This window comes from Desmodus rotundus, chromosome 2 (genome assembly GCF_022682495.2).
Source record: "Desmodus rotundus isolate HL8 chromosome 2, HLdesRot8A.1, whole genome shotgun sequence".
Taxonomy (NCBI): domain Eukaryota; kingdom Metazoa; phylum Chordata; class Mammalia; order Chiroptera; family Phyllostomidae; genus Desmodus; species Desmodus rotundus.
Window position 1 is genome coordinate 159,265,159 of NC_071388.1, and position 13,751 is coordinate 159,278,909.

Here is a 13,751-nt window from a genome sequence, read left to right on the forward strand (position 1 = left end):
GTCACGGACAACAAATGATTTCATCCACAGATACTTCAGCATGTATTCCTAAAAGGTAAGCTTTAAAAAAAACCACAACCGCAATATCATTATCATATTTAAATAAAATTAACAATAATTCTTAAATGTCATCGAATACCTTCTCAGTACCCAGATTTTCCCCCTTGTCTCTTAAGTGCTTTGTTGTGGTTGATTCATTGGAATCAGGTTCTCGTGTGATTGACACATTGCTTTTGGTTTCTGTAGCTTCAGTCTCTTATTCTCTATTTTGCTCACACTCTTTATATTCTTGCCATTGATTTGTGGCATAAACTGGATTATTTCCAGTAGAGGTTTCTTGTCCTAGATATTTTATTATATGTTATTCCTGTGTTGATGCTAATTTTATTTTCGTGGTGATAAAGGTCATCGTGGCAATAGTAGTACGTTTAGCATCCTTTGATTAAGAAAAATACTCAGTGATGAAAGGCTACTATAAATCCAGGAACACTTTCAAATTACACTGTGTCTGTGTGCAAAACAGCTGAAAAACTGTAGATCAGTGAGTTCTCAAACTTTTTGGTCAGGACTCCTTTATACTCATAAAATGATTGAGGAGCCACAGTAAAATAAAAGCCACTTGTTTATTGATATTTACTGTACCAGAAACTAAGACAACAAATTTAAAAATTCATTTTAAGATAATAAATGCATTAGATGCTAACACAAATAATATATTTGTCAGAAAAAATTTTTTTCAAAACAAAAATTAGAAGAGTAATACTGTTTTAAATCTACTCAAATCTCCATAATGTCTTGCTGGATAGAAGCCAACTGAATTCTTTTATCTAGTCTGGTGTTTAATCTTGTATAATATTACTCACCGTGTAGCCTCTGGAAACTTTGCCATACATTTTTGAGAAATCGAGAATGAAAAAGGCAAAAAAGTCTTAGTGTTAATACGAAAATAGTTTTCACCGCATAGAGTGTCTGAAAGGGTTTGGGGACCTCTGTGGGTTCCTGGACCACACTCCGAGAACTACTGCTGCAGAATATGTATGTGTGGAAGACATTATTGCTATTGCTGGGCAGAGATGCTTAGTGAAGGGGTATGTATTTGAGGATCTTGGGAAAATAATCCTCAGCTCCCTGTCTCTCCCTGAGCTCCACAATTTCTTCCTTCTTGTCCCAAGTTTGGGACTGGCGGTACAAAAATATTTTGTGGGTGTGGTAATGGCATTTTAATTACATTCTCTGTTACTTTTTAAGAGTGTTTAAAAGAACACTTCCCCTGCCAAATACCATAGCAAGCTCCATAACCTTTTCCTGAGAGTGCAACTGAAGTAGCAGAATGGAAATGGAGAAACTGCAAGAATTTGGAAATATGACTTCTAGTCTCAGGGCTGCTTCCAACAAGCTGGGTGACCTTGGGCAAGTCGTTTACCCTCGCTGAACCCTGATGACAGAGAAGTTGGATCAGATTATTGTAAGGCCTTTTCTAGATCTTCCATCTAATGCTCTTATTGCTCAAAAATAAGCCCATCCTGATGTTTCCTTTAACTCAGGAATGTGACATTGGCCTAACTCAGCAATTTGCCCCCAGTGTGCTGTAAGAATTTTAAAAACATTCAATACCTGACTCTTAGGCAGGGACATTGACCTTTTTTCCCATAGACTGTCAAACAAAAAAATGACAACAGCCAACACAACAACAGCTATCCAGTGTGAATGAATCAAGTTATACCTCTTTTTTTTTCCCAGATCGGCAAAAAATATAATATGCTTTTTCGTGTGATGCAGAATTTCAGTCGTTAGTTTACGTGTGCCATGAGATGAAAAAGGTTGAAAATTGCTGGCCTAACTCAATGGGAACCCAGCAACCTGAGAAAAGAGGGTTAGGACCCTTTTTGGTTAGTCAGAGGGAGAGTAAGGATTGGATGCGCCACAGCAGACTCGGGATTGAAGAGTAGTGAAGTAAGTGTCAGAGCCCCCTGTCAAGGGGTTTTGCGAGGATTTTCCACACCAGTAGGCATGTGCAGAACAAGAACCAAAGGCCAACATTTGTTTTCTTGTAAGATTTTTATAACTTTCTAAACTCCATTCCCTTAAGGCAGGGTTGGCAAACTGTAGTTCAGGAGCTAAGAATGGTTTATACACTTTCAAATGTTGAAAAAAAAAAAAAGATGGATACTATTTTGTGGCACATGAAAGTTATGTGAAATTCAAATTTCAGTGCCCATCACTAAAGCTTTATTGGATCACAGACACATTCATTTATGTGCTGTCAATTAAGTTAATGTGACAGACACAGTGTGGCTTGCAAATACTTACTCTCTGGCCCTTTGCAGAAGTTTGCAGACCCTTGCACTAATACAAACCTATAATTTGCATTTAATGGCTGCTCTTTCAAAGGCAGCCGACAAAGAATTCTAAATCATCCATTCATATATACACCTTCTTTGACTTACATTTGGTTCTTTTTAGGTTCTAATGAGTTCTGCTTCAAATCTTTCTTTTATATAAAAACTCAGTCTCAACTTTGATGCCCTTAATTAGGCATCTCAATCCATCTTCTGTGAAGGTTTGAGGGCTCTAGCAGGTGCTCTGCTGTGACCCACCCACCCCTCTTCATGTCTAGCTGAAAGCTCCATCCTGGCTTCTCCTACAGACTTCCTCAAATTCAAAACCACCTACACTCTTGGGCTTTCTATTTCCAAGGCTTTCCACCTATTGCTGAGAGTGCCAGGAGGAAGATGTGATTTTCCCTCCCGTAGAAACTAGAATTCACTAGAATGACTTTAAATTTGCATTTTGTCACTTCATGGTTTTCAGTGGTCTCCATTTCCCACTTTTCAAGTACATAGGCTGAGGTCTGAATGAGCTGGAGAAGGAGCTAATTCAACTGTTAAATTGAAAAACAGAACAAAACAAAATGATTACTTTTCCTCTCTTCATGGAAGTCCCTGCAATTTTTAAACACATAGCTACATGTGTGTAGCAATTATTTACCCCGGATTTAATTTATAGAGGTATGAGTAAGTGAGGACGTGGAGAGATCAATGCCTCCTAGTGAACATTTACACTAGTCACTCAGGACCCCTGCGGAAACACCAGGATAGTTAAGAGGCTGAAGACAGAAGGGAGGAGAAGTCTTTAGACCAGCGCCTTTATTGGGGTTTCTAGGAGAAGGGAAATGCTGGGCGGAGTAAACAATGTAGAATTGGCTAGTTTGAATAATTCTGTTGGGCCTTGGGGGCTGTCCCTAGTTGCCTAGTACCTGGTCCTGGGTTTGATTTGGGGCAGGGGGTATATTGGCTTGGCTGTGTGAGAGTTAGATAAGGAGCTAGTTGGGTGCACGGGCTGGGGAACAGGTTGTTTTGCATATGAAAGGTATGCTCTTAGGCAAGTTGTTATTAACTTTAGGAATTAGCAGGCTTGGGAGGGGCAGTCTCTTGGGGGGGGGCGGTCTGTAAGGTCCCCAAATGCCAGAGTATCAGTAATACAGAAAATAAGAAAATATAAATCATATAAATTGGCTTTGTAATGAAGGGATGACAAATAGACAAATATAGAATCTAAGAAAATACATTTATATATTTATTTGGAATGATGATTTTCAACATTAAATCACACCTGTCAGAATGGCTATCATCAATAAATCAACAAACACATGTTGGCTGAAGTGTGGTGAAAGGGAACCCTCAGGCACTGTTGGCAGGAATGCAGACTGGTGCAGCCACTGTGGAAAGCAGTATGGAGTTACCTTAAAAAATTAGAAGTGGATCTGCCCTTTGACCCAGAGATCCCACTTCTGAGAATTTATCTAAAGAAATTCAGAACATTAATTTGAAAGAATATATGCACCTCTATGTTTGTCGCAGCGGTATTTACAACAGCCGAGATTTGTAAGCAGTCCAAGTGCCCATCAGTAGATGAGGGGCTAAAAAAGCTGTGGTAGACTTATACAATGGAATAGTACCAGGCTATAAAAAAGAAGGAAATCTTACCCTTTATGACAGCATGGGTAAACCCGGAGAGCATTATGCTGAGTGAAATAAGCCAGTGAGAGAAAGACAAGTACCATATGATTTCACTCATATGTGGAATCTAGTGAACAAAATAAACTAAACAAAATAGGAACAGATTTAGATACAGAGAACAGACTGACAGCTGTCAGAGGGGTGGGGGGTTCGGGAGATGGGTGGAAAATGTGAAGGGATTAAGCAAAAAAAACCCCAAACCTCATAGACACAGACAACAGTATGGTGATTACCAGCGGGAAAGGGGGGTGGGGGGAGATAGAAGAGGGAGACAAATGGTGCTGAAGGAGACTTGGGGCAGTGAACACACAATATGATAACAGATGAGGTATTATAGAATTGTACACCTAAAACATAATTTTATTAACCAGTGTCTCCCCACTAAATTCAATAAAAATGAAAAAATAGAAATCTGGAAATGAATTTAAAATTAATAATAAAATGCATAGATACTCAAGATGAAATTTAAAACCTGTATAAAAGTTTATAATGTGAAAATTTAAAAGATTTTCCCTCTTGGTTTTTTTCCCTTTAAGATGTGCACTTTATTGCACTGGTCTCAAGTCTGTGTACAGGTAAGCCTGGCTGTGTCCACACCTCAGCCCACTCCCAGGGGGACCAAAAAGCCGTCATACATCTCAAGGTGGGGACAAAAAGGGGGGCCATGATGGCTGACCATTCAAATAAAACAAAAAGAACAAGTGTTAAGGTGAAGATTGAACCATGTGGATTACATAATTTAGGCAAAAACAACGCTACCACCCTCCTCTGTGTGGACTCGGGCAAGGACTGGCCCTTCTTAGGGAGAAGTGGGTGGCTTTTGGGCAGGCAGGGGACTTCCTGTAAGAGTGCATCTCCAAATATTTGGAATGACTACTTTAAAAAAAGAACAATGTACAATGGAAGTCCTTGGCCACATTGTAGAACTCCGGGAATGCTCATTCCAATAGACTGCTGTCCCTATCACCGTTCAAATTTTTAAATCCTGAGTTAAGCGCAAAACAAAACAAAACAAAAAAACAAATAAAGCCATGCCAATCTCATCCATTTTCTGGGCAAGTTAGGCTTTGTGAAGAAAGGGTGTAACGGACTAAGTAACAGTCCGCCTAGAAGCATTTGCGGGGGACAGTGGAGAGGCCGGACTCATCGTAACCCTGCTTGCTGACGCACACCTGCTGGAAGGTGGACAGGGAGGCCCAGATGGAGCCATCAGTCCGCACAGAGTACTTGTGCTCAGGGGGTGCAAGGATCCTGATCTTCATCATGCTGGGAGCCAGGGCAGGGTCTCCTGCATCCTGTTGGCAATGCCTGGATACACGGTGGTCCCACCAGACAGCACTGTGTTGGCACAGAGGTCCTTACGGATGTCGACATCCCACTCTGTGAAGGTAGTTTCAGGGATGGCACCGGATTCCACGCCCAGGCTGGAAGAGGGCCTCGGAGCAGGGGAACTGCTTGTTGCCAGTGGTGATGACCTGACTGTTGGACAGCTCGTAGCTCTTCTCCAGGGAGGAGCTGGAGGCTGCAGTGGCCATCTCCTGCTCAAAGCCCAGAGCAACATAGCGCAGCTTCTTCTTGATGTCACACATGATTTCCCACTCAGCTGTGGTGGGGAAGCTGTAGCCACATTCCGTGAGGATCTTCATGAGGTAGTCTGTCAGGTCCCAGCCAGCCAGGTCCAGACACAGGATGGAGTGGGGGAGGGCATAGCCCTCATAGATGGGCAGAGTGTGGGTGACCCCATCCCTGGAGTCCATCACAATGCCAGTGGTGTGGCCAGAGGCGTACAGGGACAGCATGGCCTGGATGGCCGCATGCATGGCTGGGGTGTTGAAAGTCTCAAACATGACCTGGGTCATCTCATGGTTGGCCTTGGGGTTTAGGGGGGCCTCAGTGAGCAGGATGGGGTGTTCCTTGGGGGCCACACAAGCTCATTGTAAAAGGTGTGACGCCAGATCTTCTCCATGTCGTCCTAGTTGGTGACAATGCCATGTTCGATGGGATACTTCACAGTCAGGATGCCCCTCTTGCTCTGGGCCTTATCACCCACATAGGGGTCCTTCTGGCCCATGCCCACCATCATGCCCTGGTGCCAAGGACGCCCCATGATGGAGGGGAAGATGGCCCTGGAGGCATCATCACCCGTGAAGCCAGCCTTGCACATGCCAGAGCCATTGTTGACCACGAGCGCAGTAATATCATCACGGTGAGCTGGAAGGTGGAGTAGACCTGTGAAGGCGGAAGAGCGGCAAAGGCAAGAGGTCTGTGCTTGCAGATGGATGAAGTCTCAGCAGTCTTCACTCCTGTTCTTAATCCCATTTCTTAATCAACCACTATTAACATCTTCCTGGAGGCTTCGCATGTTTATCCATCACACTTAGAATAAAAGCAGTATCCTCACATGGTCAGCAGACCCTGTGACCTCCCTTTACTTTAACTCCTGTTTGCCCCATCCCTTCTCCCTACTAGCTGTAACCCTCCAAGCAGGCTCCTGCCTCAGCACCTTTGCTTCTATTTCCCAGGCTCTTCTTCCTGATAGCAGCCTGACTCTCCCATCACTTTCCTCTGTTCTTTACCTAAATACACCTCCAAGGAGATAGTATTGACTGCGCCTACCTCATACTTCTATTCCCTCCCCTGATTTCTTTTTATCCTCAGCACTGTTTTACATTGTACATGTACCTTTTATCTATTTCTCTTGTTTATTATCTGTATCCCCTTCCAGAATTAGTTAAGTTCTGTGTAGGCAGGGATTTTTTGTATAGTGCCTGATAAGATGCTCAATAAATATTTCTTGAATGAATAGCTGAGTATCAAGAACAATTATACAGTATATATTTGTATAACATTTTAACAAGTGGGATCATATTATAGTACAATCTCCCACTTTTTCCCTCCAGGAGATCTTGGACGTTTTTCCATGTTAGCACATCTGGAGGTAGTTCATTCTTTTTTACTTTAAGTATATTTTATTGATTATGCTATTACAGTTGTCCCAGTTTTTGCCTCCCCTTTATCCCACTCCACCTGGTACCCCCCATTCCCTCCAGCATTCTCCCCTGCCCTACTTCAATTCCACAGGTTGTACAGATAAGTTCTTTGGCTTCTCCATTTCCTATACTATTCTTAACCCCCCCATCTATTTTGTACCTACCAATTATGCTTCTTATTCCCTATACCTTTTCTCCCATTTTCCCCCTTCACCCTCCCCACTGATAACCCTCCATATGATCTCCATTTCTATGATTCTGTTCCTGTTCTAGTTGTTTGCTTAGTTTGTTTTTGGTTTTGTTTTTTTTAGGTTCAGTTGATAGTTGTGAGTTTGTTGTCATTTTACTGTTCATAGTTTTGATCATCTTTTTCTTAGATAAGTTGCTTTAACATTTCATGTAATAAGGGCTTGGTGACGATGAACTCCTTTAGCTTTATCTTATCTGGGAAGCACTTTATCTGCCCTTCCATTCTAAATGATAGGTTTGCTAGAAAGAGTAGTCTTAGATGTAGGTCCTTGCTTTTCATGACTATGAATACTTCTTTCCAGCCCCTTCTTGCCTGTAAGGTTTCTTTTGAGAAATCAGCTGATAGTCTTATGGGAACTCCTTTGTAGATAACTCTCTTGTTTTCTCTTGCTGCTTTTAAGATTCTCTCTTAACCTTTAATCTTTGACATTTTAATTATGATGTGCCTTGGTGTGTGCTTCTTTGGGTCCAACTTGTTTGGGACTCTCTGACCTTCCTGGACTTGTATGTCTATTTCTTTCTCCAGATGGGGGCAGTTTTCTTTCATTATGTTTTTCAAATAAGTTTTTAATTTCTTGCTCTTCTTTTCTCTTTTTGGCACCCCTATGATTCAGATGTTGGTACTTTAAAGTCCCAGAGGTTCCTAAGCCTATCCTCATTTTCTTTGGGTTCTTGTTCATTCTGTTCTGGTTGAATGTTTATTTCTTCCTTTTGATCTAAATCATTGATTTGAGTCCTGGTTTCCTTCCCTTCACTGTTGGTTCCCTGCATATTTTTCTTTAATTCACTTTGTATAGCCTTCACTTCTTCCTTTATTTTGCAGCTGTACACAATTATGTCCCTGAGCGTACTGATTACCAGTGTTTTGAACTCTGCATCTGATAGGTTGGCTATCTCCTTGTTGCTTAGTTCTTTTTCTGGAGTTTTAATCTGTTCTTTTCATTTGAGCCATATTTCTTTGTCTTAGTGACCCTATTATGTTGTAAGGGGCCTTAGGTATTTGCCAGGGCAGGGCAACCCACTTTGTTGTGTTGTGGTGCTGTATGTGGGGGTGGGGTCAGAGGGAAGAATGTTGCTTGCTTGGCTCTCGCCCTGCTTTCAGTCACTTCCCCTGCTTCCCGAAAGTGAATGGTGCCCTTCCAGGTGCTGCCCTGGTGCTGATTCCCATGTGGGTGGGATTGTATACGTTCTAGGATCCCATGGGCCTCTCCAACGGACTCTCCTGAGAGACTGGCAGTTTCTTCCCCTACTACAACCCCCACAGGTTTTTACAGCCAGAGGTTCTCAGGCTTTATTTTCCCAGTGCTGGAACCCTGAGTTGCATGGTCTGTCTTGCTCCCCAGTTGTTCTTCCCAGTTTTTATCCACACGTGAATGTGGGACTGCCCCGTTCGCCAGCCACTGCCTGGCTGCGTGACCTCTTCACCTCAGCTGCCTGTCTCTGCCCCTCCTACTGGTCTGGATGAATGTTTCTTCTTTAACTCCTTGGTTGTCAGACTTCCACATAGTTTGATTTTCTGGCAGTTCTGGTTGTTTTTTGTTTTGAAATTGATTGTTATCTTTCTTTTTGGTTGTGGGAGGAGGTGAAGCATATCTACCTATGCCTCCATCTTGGCCAGAATTCCTAAAATGGAAGCAATTCGTTCTTTTAAGCACGAGTATATTATTCCAGGGCATAGACAAACCATAACCTACTTAACCAGTCATTTACTGATGACAATTAAAATGTTGAGAAATTTCACAATTTCCTACAACAACAACAAATCAAGGAATAGAGTACACACCAAGTTCAGGGAGTAGAACTTGTTCCAGAACTGACTAGGAGACTCTTGGTCATTTTCTGACTTTCTTGTGCTATAATTTATATTTTTCTTAATCCTGGCCACTCATTTGGAATAAAGTTGCTCAGATGAGGTACAGGTAGAGATTGATGTTGGGACCATCACATGTCCTAACGATAATTCTACATTAATAGTCAGTTACTAGACATCTGCACAGGCAGGCTACAGGCACCTGGGGAGGATCCCTCCATCTTCTTTGACCCAGGTCAGCCCATTATCCACACCTGCATTTGGTCTTATATGCTCCTTACTGAATAGACCATTCACCTACCATGTACCTTCAAAATTAACACCTGGTACTCCTTGTGCTAGACAATTTCTCTTCTCAGTAATCATATCTTTTCTATTCATTTTAAACCCCACTGTTACTCTTCTCTTCCTTTAGAGCCTGGTCATGTGGTCTCTTTCTCCATTGAAATCTGCCCAACTCTGACATCTTCCATAGAAAAGTTCAGACCTCATCTCTTAATGGTGCTTGATGACACGGCCTTCATCTTGCCTTTCATTTCCTCCCTGGCCCTGGCCCAGTCCATCTGTTCCTTTCCAGCATCTCTGTCACTTTAATCAGTTCCTGCCTCTGATCTGTGTTTGTTACACCTGCAAACCCAACCCATGTAATACGCTCTTCCTCCCTGAACTTCAGAAGTCTCATCTGCTTCCCTGAGTGATTCCAGCCTTTCTAGCTCTTTCGGTCTTTCTAGCCCTTCCAGCCTCCCCTGAGTGATTCTGCATGCCACTCGGCTGTGTTCTCTTGGGAACTGGATGTTTTATTTTCCATACTCTATCCCTTCCATCTCTTTTGAATGTTCCCAGTTTGGCTTAATTAGGGTGCTATGGGTTTATACTTGGCCTTCCATTGCAGAAGGTTCAGCATCACTAGGCAGGCATAGGAGTGATAGGAACTATAGGTGGGCTGACAGGCCTTGAGTGTCACCAAGTTCCTGGGGCTCACAGCTCCATGGTGCCAGTGGGGGAGAGGTCACTCTTCTGGAGGGAGGGAAAGTTAGGTTCGAGAAAATACTGTTGGATTATAGAAGACAGTTATTTCTACTCTAAGTGTGTTTTTTTGAGGTGGCTCTTGATGATAGCTAGGACACTTCTTTCCAGAAAAATTTACATACACACAAAATCTTGAATAATCTTCCAAGATCTTGTTCATGGATCCCTTCGAAACTGACTAAAGATTCCATGGCCCCAGGTTAGAGCCCACTTCCATAGATCATGTTTAATATTTGTTCTTTTTTACTCCTGTTTTCCCTCTGTCTCTCCACCGATGGCGGCTGGACAGCGTTGTCTTAATGCGATAACGAAATAGACACAAAATGACTCTGATAACATCTTCGGGTTTTCTTATTTTTAAAGCAAATGTTGTTACTCTTTGGAAATATTCCATATTGGAATAAAGTGCCTTTAATTCCATAAAGAATTAAGGTTCTTCCCCCCACACCATGCATTAATTTGAGACTACAGGGTTCTGTCTTGTATCTGAGTTGTTTGGATTGTGGTGGAGGTTGGTGGGAATTTTGCTCTGAGTCATATTGGGGATTCTTCAATACTGTTTCTTTGCCTCCTTTTCCACAGAAGTCAGTTGAACTATGGTGAATTAACAAAAGAACCAGGGAAATAATAGAGAAGTAGAATAGCCTAGCTGTCAGCAGCAGGGACTTCCACAGGCAGGCTTATCTGAGTTATTTAACTGAAACATCTTAAACTGGTGGCTCAAAGGCCAGAGAAACCAGTGGGCAAGTTTTGTTTTGTCTGCTCAGCATTTCCAAAAGCAAAGTTATCTTTATCTCAGTAAACACATTGTGCAACTATTTGTTTTATACTGGCCCCTTAAAGCAGTTAGGTCAGTGGCTTGCCCTGAGGCACTGCAATTTAGGATTTTGTTTTCCATCTGTTAAATGAGTGCAATATCTACCTCAAAAAACAAAATGAGTTCGTTTGACTCCTGTAAATTCTAAAGAAATTGTACATCTGGTTGTTAATAATTGACAGTGATGAATGCCTTAGGAAGTGCTAGAAGCATGGGGGTGGGGGATAGGGAGAGGATGGAACTGAGAGATAGTTGATTTGTGAATAAAATCAGGCCTGTTGGCTGGGAAAGCCACATAAAGTGGGAGTGCAGAATTTGGTCCAGAAGGCTGTGGAACAGCCGTCTGGAATTGCTGGCACACAGCTCAGAGAAGCCAATGCTCAGGGTTCCGCTAGAGTGGGAATGTGTGGTTTATACTGTTGATTCTTACAGAGGAAATGAAAGCCTCTACCCAAACCTCCTTCCTGTGGACCCCTTATCCTCAGGCCAGCTATGCTTCCCATGGCAGGCTTCTTCCACTGCCCACTCCTTGGATTTCACAGGCATTTCTAGACACAGGAATGCCTTTGTTGGGGCAGCATCCTTTGCAGCCCTGAAAGGTGGGCCTGGGGTGCCATGGCTGTATCCGCAGTATCCGGAGCTCATTTTAATCAGCATCTGGGATGCTTTGATGATGCTCAGTCTTCCTAGGGCTTCCGCGAGCTGACCACCTTGGCCTGGCTCAGTATACACTTCTCATTGATTTGGGCTCTGTTGCTGTCTGTAGGACCGGAAAGGATATATCAGGAGAGCCTCTAGTAGGGACAGGGTGGGCAGACTCTGCCTTCTGATTCTGAGTGGCAGGCTGTGGGACCTAGCTGCATTACCAAGGAGTGCAGACTTGCCATCAGACCCAGAGAATTTGGGGGTGAAGTTGAGGCTGAATTGGGGATGGGGGATAAAACTTTCAGTGTTGGGCCAAGCTCAGAGGTTATGTTTGCAGGTCCAGGATTCAAATCTCAGTTCTGCAGTGTACAAGCTATGTGACCTTGGGAAATTCACCTAATCTCCTGGAGTCTCAGTTTTCTTATCTGTAAAAGGGGGATAATGGTAGTACCTACCTCAGAGGGTTGCTATAAAGATTAAATATTTGAGGTCTGTCTGGAAAAAGGCTAACTATTGTTAATATAATGAGAATGGTTTACATGGCATCTATGTAACCTGGTAGCCAAGGAGAGTGGACTGGAATACACATGTGTGAACAATGATGACTTCACTGTACTAGTCAGTGGGGTTGGTAGATGCCATTGAGTGAGCATGTGTACTGTGTGGTCATCACTTTCAAAATGACTGAGTAGAGCAGCGAATCTGTATCAGATTTTGCATTAAGCTGGAACATTCCTCCGTGGAAACTATTAGGATGATTCCGAAGGCTGCAGGTATGGGCAACTGGTGATTGGCGGCTTCATCACGACAACATGTCTACTTGTGCATCACATCTCATGCAGAGTTTTTTTGCAAAACATCAAATCACCCTGGGGACTCAGACCCTCCTACAGCCCAGATTTGGCACCCTGTGACTTCTGGCTTTTCCCAAAACTAAAATCACCTTTAAAAGTGAAGAGATTTCAGGCTGTCGATGAGATTCAGGAAAATACGAAGGCATGGCTAATAGTGACTGGGAGAACTGTGAGGCCCCAAGGTGTCTGCTTTGAAGGGGACTGAGGATTCATTGGCCTATGTACAGTGTTTCTTGAATTTGTGTCTTTTTAAATAAAGATCTTTATTTTTCATATTACATGGCTGGATACTCTCTGGACAGCCTCCAGATATGTGTTTGTGTATGTGTGCTAGCTTATAAGTATTAACTACAATTATTAATCATTAGTATAGTAACAACCAGGGCTTGAACTTCTGGGCTATGCATTAGGGATAGGCACTGGCCAGGGACTGGCATGGTGCTAACCAGGGAATAAAACATAGATTTGGGATTAAGTTTGGCTCTGGAATAGACTTTCATTGATGAGTGAGAAGAGCAGGGAGGGAGCCTGGGGGTAGGAAACAAAGACAGCCTTCTTTCTGCGCTCAGCCCATGAGCACTGATACGGGCACAGGTATATATTCTTGCTCCCTGCCCCTGCCCCCACTAGGCCTGTAGATACAGAGTAGACTAAGAAGAGGGAAGGAAGGTTCTGAGTTATCCAAACATGTGTTGGGGGGGGGGTGGCAGTAGAGCCAGTGCTAAAGACTGCTGTTACCATTCTACCTCCCAGGTCTCCTCCTCACAATGGTTTTCTTGCTGCCATAGTTGGGAAAGCTGAAGAGAGTCTGGGAGTAGTCAGGTTCCTAGGTCATTGGAGGAGACACCAGTCTCCTGTGGCTGTTCTGACAGCACAAAGCTTGGGCAGTGGGCTGGGGAGGGTGCGATTCTCTATAGAAGACCTCCTTGCCAGGCAGTGCATCAGGTCCATGCACTTAGGTCCTGGTGCTTTTGCACCTGATGATTGATGTATGCCCCTGGATCTGCAACCATGGTCTTCATCACCTGGAGGCAGCCAGTGGAGAGCTTTGGTTCTGAAAAGGAGGAGAGGGGTGTAGGAGGTGGAGAAGGTGTGAGACCATAGAAGGGCAGTGTACCTCCACGGGCTCCAAAACGGTTTCTAGTCTCAGCCTGTTGTGAATCAAGTACAGGGGACAGAAAAAGGATTTGCTTAAGCATAGATAGGTAAGTGGACCAAGGGAAAGAGCCAGAATTCACCAGAGTCCCTGTGTGGAGCAGGAGCAGAGTAGTTCTTTTTTATACCATTTCAATTCTCTGTTCACTTCTAATGATGGCTAGGACAAACACACAGTTACCA

At 43.3% G+C, this 13,751-nt stretch overlaps 1 pseudogene; it reads right to left on the reverse strand.

Moving 5' to 3' along the window:
- Positions 1–5,125: 5,125 nt before the first annotated feature.
- Positions 5,126–6,216, reverse strand: LOC112305783 (actin, cytoplasmic 1-like; annotated as a pseudogene).
- Between the last annotated feature and the right edge of the window lie 7,535 nt (positions 6,217–13,751).